At 34.4% G+C, this 11,480-nt stretch overlaps 1 pseudogene across 1 annotated transcript; it reads right to left on the reverse strand.

Moving 5' to 3' along the window:
• Positions 1 to 4,280: 4,280 nt before the first annotated feature.
• On the reverse strand, positions 4,281 to 8,948 carry LOC148305846 (guanine nucleotide-binding protein G(I)/G(S)/G(T) subunit beta-1 pseudogene; annotated as a pseudogene). Its single transcript, XR_015838105.1, has one exon. The product of XR_015838105.1 is annotated as a guanine nucleotide-binding protein G(I)/G(S)/G(T) subunit beta-1 pseudogene (transcript).
• Between the last annotated feature and the right edge of the window lie 2,532 nt (positions 8,949 to 11,480).

The following is an 11,480-nucleotide window of genomic DNA, read 5'->3' on the forward strand; positions in this document are numbered from 1 at the left end:
ATCTGATAATTATAATTTGAGCTGTTCTATATTCTAAGTTTTAATCTATAACTTAAGTTTTATCTAATACAGTTCAAAGGTGACATTTTACAAACTATTTGGACTCCGTTCTAGTGAAATATGGTATGTTTTTACAATACTGCAATGTCCTCCAGTCAGCCTATTTAAGGGACAAAGGAATTTTTACGGGATAATAGAATTTGAATATGGTAACTACGTACTTGGAGTAGCGTGTACATTGTGACATTATGGGAATGTATTGCTAAATGTTAAGAAATGGAGTGTATCTTCGATCAGGGATCATCCACTGCAATGTTACTAACCTTTTTTCTTTAGACCACATACATTGCGCTCACTCCTTTCAACAACGTCACATATATAAAAAAACTGATTTTTCAGATCGTTTTTAATGTTTAAGAATATAATGAAATGTATTAAAAATAAATATCAAGCCACTAATTGAACTTTTTACTGTGCAACAGATCTTTTTAGGTGAAACCTGAAGGTTTGTTCTCCATTTCAAAAATAATTAGTATTTAACAAAAAAAAATTAATCAATACCTTTTCTTCAAAAAGCAACAACAATACTTTCTGCCCTGTAGCGGGAAAATATTAAGTTAAAAATATGCCACTTTTGCTGGGATATAGTACATTTTCTGGGCATTCCAAAAACATGCACAACCGAAAATTTACAATTTTTGATATATGACGTTGTTGAAAGGAGTGAGCGATATATTTGTTAAGTTACGCGTACCGGAACACTATACTACATAGTATGATGAACTCGGCGTGCCACGGGTAAGAGTATCGATGATCTACTGCTTTTAATTTTTTACTTTCATATGTCTCCAAGGGGGATCTAGACCAAGAGGTAAGGCCCAGCAAGTCGCAACTCAATTTTCTTTAAATCCTTAAAACACCATTTTTGCATTGAAAAAATAAATTTTTCTTTAAAATAATTATATGGTTTTGAAAAAATGACTTATCAAAATGTAAGGAGTTCAAAAAATTTCCATGTTTATTAAAAAAAAAACTAAATATTCAATATACATTCTTAAAAAAATTGGGCGTGAAGAGACATGTGACCTCTCTGGTGTAACGAATGCTGGGCCTTTGAATGAGACAAGGTGGAAAAAAAAATTCAATTGTTCGTTAGCTTAAAAGTGTTGGCATGTAGTCTTTTAACATCTAGTACTTACATTTAATATAGTTGCATACCCGTACTTATACTAGCTTGCGTAACTGATGCACTGCTAATCTGTATATCATCTTCCTTGAGGTTGACAGATATGCGATCTCGAATGTCATAGTTATTACTGTTATCCTGAATCTCATACCTATTATTCCTTCTCCATTTCCTTTCTCGTGTAGCAGTAATGTCCTTCACTATATTCATCTGGATCCCAGCAAATATATCATAAAATAAATATAACTTTTAAATCCAATAATCTGTAACAAAGGACTGATCACCTTACTTTGATCTGATACGGTGCCCTATGTACAATCTGGTTGCAAATAGGGGTCAAACCAGGTACCAGGAAAATATTTATGGTTAAAAACTATTTAAACTGACAAAAAAGGACAACCAAAATCATTCATGGCTGGAGGTCTATTACAAAATAAAATATGCATTATCCGTATAGCTAATTTCTTGACAACCAATTTACAAATGTCAAAGTCGCTGGAAATAAAAGTCCAGAGGTATAAAGCTAAAGATATCTATACTGCACAGCTAGCCCATTATCTTTCCTGCGAAATAAAACTCTCGTCATTTCTTTTGAGTAAGAACTTGCATAGTGTAAAATAGTGAGATGAATCCCCACGGACCAATAATTTGAATTCGATCATTAAGGGCGTACCCTCAAAAGTAGAATTCAGTATGCGACCGGCTGCGCAAGGAGCCACATGTATTGTTTGCGCATTTTTTTTTAGAATACACATTGAAAAAAATATATATTTATTATTTAACTTCTTGCCTTTCAATAATTCTTTTCTTATCAAAACCATATATTTATAAAGAAAAAATATCTTTTCAATACAAAAACGGTGTTTTGTGTTGGTAAAAATTGTTTTAAAGTAAAAATTTCAATTTCATTAACTAAACATTTGTCCATGCGATGACGCCCTTCTTCGAAAGTCAAGTGCACTTACTTCCCTGCACCCCGCACCTGCCAGGCTTTGTTTGCGGAATAGTGATTTATTGTTAAATGTCTCTTACATTCATTCCTAATAAACCAAACTTAAGTGTCATGTAACCAGTTACTATTTTTAATAAATACTTTTGATACTTTTCACGTTTTTAATTGTGTAGTCCGCCTGAGGAATGTTTAGTTACTATGTATCAACAAATATCGTTTAGTTATCTAAGGTTAAATGTCACCTGAGTTTTAAGAAAATTAAGTTGCGGGCTATCGATTATCCCGCATTAAGATTCCCACCATACAAAAAATAAACCCTCGTATTTCCTTTTTTTTTATTACTGAAAAGACGCGCAGTGTTTCATCTTCATCATACTTGTCAAAACAAATTTATTTGACAGCTGTTTTAATTTTTACACAATTTACATTAATAAATTTTCAGTATGATGCCATAAAACATTTGGTAAAAGCGACTCATTAGCAGAAATGGCTATCAAAAAATCCAAAAACCGAACTCAGTAAAAACTTCTTCACAAGAGTTGTTGCATTATTATTTTTTTATTTATAATTTAATTGTGTATTTCCAGCTCTTGATATATTTAAACATTTCATATTAAAAACATGATCTTGAAAGAAATGTTAACTGGGAAAATGTGAAAAATACCAATCGATCGGGTAACTGCAAAATAATGATTAACCATTAGGTACCTCTAGATTCCTCGGTGACCATTTACGAAACTTTCTGAATCACTAATGTATCTTTTAAGTTTAGTTAAGATTATAAAATTAACACAAGATAAAAAGAATCTAGAGTTCCGAGTCTTGCAGCCCATTTAGGTTTCTTTATTTTCGAATGATGCCTGCTGAAAAAAAACAATCGTTGCTAAATGGGTAAAAGGACATAAATAAAAACATTAATTACATTACGAATTTATTAGTAGTAATAATATGTGGGTATACATCGCTAGCAAAAGACAAAAGCATTTTAATCAATCTAAATTCATATACTGTTACGCACATCTTTAGTTATAAAATATCAATTCAAATACATCCTGTTCTATCAACTTCGAAAGACTGAAGTAACGCATCAAATATTTTCAACATACGCAATATAACAAAACTTTCAATGAACAGAAATCAAATTGATAACAAAATCTCACACCAAGTTATAATCCACTTCAGCAAAGGTTTGGCTAGTGAGAAATAGCAAATCAATAAGTTTCACAATACATTAAGGTCTGAATATGTGCATCAAAATATTACATCGATTTTAGAATGGGATTATTTAAGTACTAAATTAGATTAATACAACATATTCAGATCTCCGAGAGAAATCGCAACACAAATAATAAAACATTGCAAAGAAAATCGCACAATTCACATTTCACGATACATCATCATATTTAAAATGCTATATCTATTAAGTATAAGGTAAAATTACAACCGAGTGATGTATATGATGGAGATGCACCGACAACTGGTTAACTACCCTACTACCGACTAGTCAAGCCGTTCGATAGCCTATACCAGAAGCAGGAAACATTTATACAAAGAGATTGTCTTCTATCTGAGGGAGCAGAAAATCTTTAAATAATGTACTGTTGATAATTTGGTTTACTTGTTCAAAAATTTTAAAGAAAAAAAACACCTTTTTGTTTTGTATCTCTTAGGCTGTGGTTATTTTACTTAAATAATCGCATTTTTAGTAGTTTCGAGTCAGCATTGTAGGTAGTGGCCGATAAGTTGCCTAAGGTGACTAGTTGGTGCATCTTTAGTATGTATGTAGAAATCTGTAAGGAAATCAGATTCACTAATGTCGGGCTGAGATATGACCAAATTTAGTTACTGGCCTGTCTTAACATACCTACGTCTTAACACAATATTTAACTCTATTTATCAATCTACCACACAACATATGAAATGGGTATGTTTGTAATTTGTCCTCGAGATCCTACAAAAGTAATGTACAAGAAAAACTCTACTGCGTAGAATTAGTGCTTCGTGCCTTAATTCATGGTTTGTACCCATCGTAACATTGATTACATCTCGACAACCAAATTACGTAAGGAAAGGACACAGGTAAATGGGAAAAATACAAAAATGGTATTATATCCTCTAAGGCAACATTTCAAAATGCGTATAAAAGGTTTGTATTGGAGTATATTTGTTATTACAAGATTTAGAATTTTTATTGTAATGATGTTTCATTTGTTTTGTATAATCAACTGTATTTAATATTATTGTTCATTCATTTGGTGTTGTGAACTTAGAGACTACATTGAGCTACACAATACATAAAATGCCAGGCTTAATAACTATCACAATACAAATGCACCAACTTAAAATAAAAAATGTTGTACAATCTTAACTTAGAGATTCATCCCAAACATTACTGGATTAAGAAATCTAATATACAGAAGAACAAGCTTAGTGGTTTCATTTCATGACGACCAACATGGTCAGGGTATATAAAATCTAATCCTGTATGTGTAATGTCATATGATACTGCTCCAGAAACTATATAGATTCAGTTCAAATCAATAGAATAAAGCGCAAAACTTTGAATAGCCATACTGAGCCAATCAATAATAATCTTGATGTAAATTGTCTAAAACACTGTTTTCAAAGTGAATCAGTGTGGAATAAGGCCAGTCGACATTTCATTAATCTACAGCAAAGGAATTTGTTTGGTTTATTTGTATGGAGTGGTTACTCTATGGCCAATTTAATAATAAGTGAGAATTCTTCAGATTTGTCATATAAACTAAGAACTTGCAATTCATTACATCAATGTGAGAACAGTAATTTTGTATATGTACATAATAAATCAAATATTAAATAAAACTTACATTTTCCATCATATTACCTACAAAGTAAAATAAACGAATCTTCAATCTAATGGACTTTTCCAATTAAAGGATAAAATTATTTATTTCAATGAGCAACTGGCGCAATATTATCGGTCTTTAAGTGAAAAGTTAAAATAAATGCAATATTCAATCATATTTGATGATTGGGTTAAGAAGAGCTATGAATATTGACTGCTATGTGTGAAATAAGTTAGGTTAAAAATTTATGTGCGAATTATTGATTGGTTGAGGGATTTCTCAGAGATAAGTATGTTTTATATAAAAAGGATGAACTTAAAATTAGTCATTGTAATTTTTAACAATTTAATATTCCCAATTATTTAAAATCGTTGCTGCCTTTTACAGTGTCACAGTTAAATATTCAATGGAGATACAATAAAATAAAAAAAAGTAATGATTATCAAAACATTTCAGTGTAATATCATTAATGTATTAAAATGTTCTCAGTTTCACTTTTACTTAGGGAGCAATATTTTGTTAGAAAATGTATTTAAGTATGTACAGCAATTATTTACGAAGTATACTATTAATAAGTATATAATAATAAGTAAGGCTAAGTAATTTGTCATGTATATATCTAATTTATAAGGGATATCCTTTCAATAAATTTGTGATGCCAAAAAGAGTGATTTGCACAAGCCCAAAATACAATTGAATTTGTGTATTGATTTGTTGAAGCATTTGTACCCAACAATTTTTGTACAATTTATGTTTAACAACCCAAGGCTACAAGAATGGACTTATATATAGAAGAAAAACAGAGAGCATCGATACACGGTTAGTGGTTAGAAATAGCACTATCATAACATTAAGACAAAATGTCTCCAAATGAAAATTAATACAACAAGTCAGTCATAAATACCTCAAGTTCGGTATCTGGAGCCAACTGGTATAAAACTTTTTGTTGAATATTGAACAATGATGAACACATGAACTCCTACTTATAAATAAGAATTCTTTTACATTTTCTACACGATTGAACATCGCAGTCACACATATTTAGAATAAATGCAGCATAAATCATCCACGTTATGCATTTTCTATACCTAGTAAATATTTCATTACGTTTTGGAGCCAAAGATAGGTAATATAGGAAGAAGGGTGTGGCCCAGCAGTTCAGATGGTATTTGGATAACATCGCTGCACACATTGGAGGGTCGAAACACTATTTGGAACCCAATCACTCCTGCGCTTACAAAGGCCTGTAAGTACCTAAGGCAACAGCAGTGCGACGCTCACGCCAGTTATGAGCAGCCATACAGTCTTAAAGTAAAGTTTAGAATATCGGGTACCGGCGGCTCATGCTGCCTCGAGTGCTCGTGGTCATACGTGAGCACGCAGTGATTAGGTTAATAGACAAAGCATGGAAATATACTATATCATTTCTTACAATATTTAATATAATATACATATCATAAGGGACTAGAATTTAATAACTAAAAGAAAAATAGATGTAGAACCAATTATTTAAAATATCATAAGGGACTAGAATTAGAACCAATTTCTTAAAATATTTAATATAATATACATATCATAAGGGACAAGATTTAGAACCAATTATTCATAAGGATGATTTTTATTCTATAAAATGTTTGTAGAAAAGATTATAGGTATTTTAATAATCATATTTGGTAATAAACATATTCCGAAATGAAGGATGCAGTAGTACGATAACAAAACATATATAATAGTCAAAACATAATAATCTTCCGAGAATACAAGGTAGAAGAGTTTGAAATCATATTTTACAATGCTTCACTAGCAAGGCCTAGTATTTAGGAAGGGTATAAAACAGCTCAACTTGCTCGACGCAACGGTCAGACTTAAAGGTAAGCCTACACTAAAATCTTTTTACAACTTCTCATTCACATCTCATAATGAGTGGCGAGCACCATTATGGCTTCCAACAGTTAATATAACTACTGCAAGTAGTTCTTTACACATTGGTACGGGTAGTTTCTTTTTTAAAAAATGTGACTTGCGGCAGGTGAGATTTGATCGCAATTACACAAGCGAAAGTATGGCAGTAAACTTCAAACTGCAGGGATCAGATCGATCAAACAAAAATTGATTACATCAACACACTCGGTTTTGAACCAGTGAAGAATAGATAATCATGTTTGTACTATGATTACACCTATCCGCTCTACACAGCAAAGCAAATATGACAAAAGAAACTAGAAATCTAAGACGTGTTTTCAGTGTACGAAGTTGAAGGTACTGAAATGCACAAAAATGTGCACCCCGCCGCAACGCAAGGTTTCTGAAACGCACAAATATGTGCACCCCGTAGTCAATGTGTTAAATATCCAGCATATTAAAGTAAAAAATCACAAAGCGAGAATTAAAAACAAGGATGCACCAGTCGCGACGACCGGTGGTGGGTGCGAGGAAGAATCTAGTTCCAGATGCGCAAGAAGGAGTCCCAGGAACCAGTGGCGATGGCCATTCCGTCGTCAGTCACGCCGAGGCACGACACGCGGTTGTCGTGGCCCGCCAGGATGCCGGCGCGCTCCGTCTTCATGGAGTCCCACACGTTGCAGTTGAAGTCGTCGTAGCCCGCCAGCAGCAGGCGGCCGCTCTTGCTGAAGGCCACGCTGGTGATGCCGCAGATGATGTTGTCATGCGAGTAGAGCGCGAGCTCCTGGTCGGAGCGGATGTCGAACAGGCGGCACGTGGCGTCGTCCGAGCCCGTGGCGAAGGAGTGCCCGCTGGGGAAGAAGGTGATGGCGTTGATGTCCGACTCGTGGCCCGGGAAGGTCTGCTTGCACACGCCCTCGCGCACGTCCCACAGCTTGGCGGACGCGTCGCACGCGGCCGACACGAAGGTGTGCGTGTCCGGCGCCAGCGACAGCGACATCACGTCGCCCGTGTGGCCCGTGAAGGAGGTGCACTGCTGGCCCGTCTCGATGTCCCACAGCGCGCACGACATGTCGCCCGAGCTGGTCACGATCTGGCCGTCGTTGATGAAGCGGCAGCAGGACAGGTAGCCCGTGTGGCCGGGCAGCTCGCGCGACACGCGCACGTTGCCCTCGCGCGTCTTGAGGCTGTAGATGGAGCAGATGTTGTCCAGCCCGCCGCACGCCACGAAGGCGCCCGACGCGGCGTACGCGCACGTCATCACCCACGAGGAGCGCAGCGGGATGGCGTGCACCTTGTTGGTGGTGTGGCTGTCCCACACGATCAGCTTGCCGTCCTGCGAGGCGGACACCAGGTTGCGCGAGTCCGTGCCCCAGTGCATGGCGTATATCTTGGCCAGGTGGCCGCGCAGCGTGCGGCGCGTCCGCATCTGGATGCGCCCGACGGGCTCCAGCCCGCTCGTGGCCTGCACCAGATTGGTGTCGCACGCCGCCTTGCGGGCGTCCCGGATGGCGTTCTTCAGAGACTCCGCCTCCTGACGCAGACTGTCGAATTCGTTCATCTTGACTCTAATTACTCGATTGTACTACTAAAAATAAGCGTATCTTTGTATAAGCGTACTTATATTACAGAGAGATTACTAACAAACTCAACACAATATGTCATTCAAATGTCCACCATTTACTGTGACGACTGGACGAATTCACTTTGTAAAACACGCGTTCAACTTCCGTATACAATTTTTTTATTCTTTTTTTTAATAATCGGTTTCAATTGTTTGCTTTTCGGAGATATAACTTCGTTTCTAAAGAATTTTAAAAAGAATATCGATTTTGGTATACAATATGAACGATACAAGATGGATACGCACGAAACCAACTGGAATACAGTCCAACGCAATCCTGATTACAGATCACCTGATTACACTCTCCTCCGATCGGGCAAATTGTACTTCGTACGAAGCGATTTGTATATCATTTCTGGCAGTCACAACTCTAAATCTTTACCAAAAGAAGTTGAAGAAAAAAAAGTGGAAAACGAAAACGGGAGACAGTCCTTCTCGGCCTAGAATATTGTTACGAATTGCCAACAGCAAGAAACCCACATTAATCATCGGACACTACCTTCCAACATACCAACTGTAGAAAACTGATTTTCTTAAAAGAGTATTAGTGAATTTAGTACCTACTTTTAAAAAAGTTCTAATAGTTTTTCCCAACAAATCTGCCCTTCTTGGGATTAGAAAAACTATAAATTTGCTATTTTATTCCATAAAAAATCTTTTGTTTTTCAAAGCGTCTTTAAATTTATGTTTTCAATAATGAAATATCATCAATTTGATATTTTATCCTAGAGAAAACATCATGTAACGATTTTAAAATCCAGAATTTCAGAATTCAGAGATGGAAAAATGAATTCGGGAATGTAATTTAGAAAATGGGCGTTTATAATACTATAATCTACAACTAGAACCTTATTAAACTAAACGCTGTTTCTCAAATGAAGGGTTTTTTTTTAATATATAAATAGATTCGACAAAAATATTTTAACAATCAAGGGTGTGTAAAATTAAAAGTTTTTTCCTAGAGAAAACATTGTTTTTCAATGTAAATATCAGTAACAAGGACCAACAAACACGACAATGCTGCCAGATTTTGTGTAGCGCTGTGTGTGGGGGGCTTTGGAGCCTTTACTTTACATATGCCCCTCGTAAAAACAAAAAAAAATCTAGCAAGAAATTCTCGTCGTCTTCGCTCGTCAGTAGAGAAAAGAGAGGAAGTCATCGCAAATAAAAATCTATGTTTCATTAAAACAATAATAAGAATATATTTGTAATGTTTTATTGTGATAAAATAAAAAAAAAAACATATTACGCAATGAACTGATAAAAAGGTGAAAACAATGTCAAATAATGAAGTGTAATTGATTATAGACAGTGCGATTAATTTACAATGTGTTCGTGTTTCGAAAGAAATTATGAATTGAATTATGTTTTGAAAGATTATATTGATAAAAGTAGCTTACAATAAAAGATCTCCAAATTGATAGAATGATTACTCAAGTTAATTAATTAATTCTACTACACCTGGCTATTGGTGAATCTTGAAGATAAAAATGTATAAAGCACTTTGATCCTATTTGAATTCATTCAATTTCTGCCCTTGATACGTGCGAAGTGTGGTTGTAAACAGGGTTCATACAAAAACCTACAAAACAAAAATAAATATTTTTCTAAATATTCATTTTTTATCTCAAGTTATTTTCTAAATATTGCCAAAATCCGAAAAAGTATTTATTTATATATATATATATATATATATATATCTATATATATATATATATATATATATATATATATATATATATATATATATATATATATATATATATATATATATATATATATATATATATATATATATATATATATATATATATATATATATATATATACATATATTCATCTTACAGCAATATATTACTATATTTCTCCGATTACTTTTTTTGAGGTAAACTGGTAAAAAAGAAATGATAACTTAATTTTTCTTGTAGTACATGCTTTTAAGCTTTTAATTTCTGACAGTCAAGCATTTTTTTGTATATTATATTAACACTATTATTCTAACTCTACTTAAAAAACCTTTATACCCTTATACCCTTTATTATGACTAAATTATATTGTATACCCACACACAGGCCATGCCTTTGTGGGATTTTTTTTGTATTCATTTTTATATTTTATAAATATTTTTTCTGTATTTGAGTTTATGTTATGTAATGCAAAAGAATTTAAAATAAAGAAAAATAATAATAATAAACTGATGATACTCAGTTTTAATAATCCAACACAAAAACCTTCAGAACCGGTTTTAAAATATGAGAACCCTTACTTACGGACAACGTAATTAGAAATTTATTTCTGATTTTTGATGGATGATTTTTTTTATCAGAGTTAATCGATATTATCACCGAAGTTGAATGGTTCTCGCATGTAATATTAAGTAAAGGGTGTTTTTTTGGTGGTTTGCTTTTTAAACTGACAAGATTATTTCTATAGACTGTCGATTTAACAGTTGACAGTTGGTTTGTAGTCAGTACGTTTTGCCTTTTCACCATGAATAGACTGACGTCAGAACAGCGCCTGCAAATTGTGCAAATTTATTTTTTTAAATCATGGCTCGATTAGCCAAACGTGCACTACGTGCATTTTATGGTCGACATCCGAGTAAGTCATTCGGAAGACCGTGGATCGTTTTAGCACCACGTACACTCTAGTGGATAATATGCATCCACAAAGACGACAAACAGTGCGCACAAGAGTTAATTCTCCTGTGGAACGTAGCTTTGAGGAGAATCCAAAGGAATCGATTCGCGATCGTGCACGGCATTGGAGCTATGCCCATCAACTTTGTGGAAGATTCTGCGGAAAGATTTTGTCTTAAAAGCTTACAAGATCCAGTTTGTGCAAGAGTTAGAACTGTGTGACCATTATGCGTGTCGTAGGCTCGATAAATGGGCCGATAACAATATTTAGCTTGATCCTCTTTTTCAAAAGTTTATTTACTGATGAGGCATAATTTTGATTATATTCTTTGTCAATAAGCAGAATTGC

Source organism: Brachycentrus maculatus, unplaced genomic scaffold (assembly GCF_059751285.1).
Source record: "Brachycentrus maculatus isolate JH-2025_06_01 unplaced genomic scaffold, ASM5975128v1 h1tg000261l, whole genome shotgun sequence".
NCBI lineage: Eukaryota > Metazoa > Arthropoda > Insecta > Trichoptera > Brachycentridae > Brachycentrus > Brachycentrus maculatus.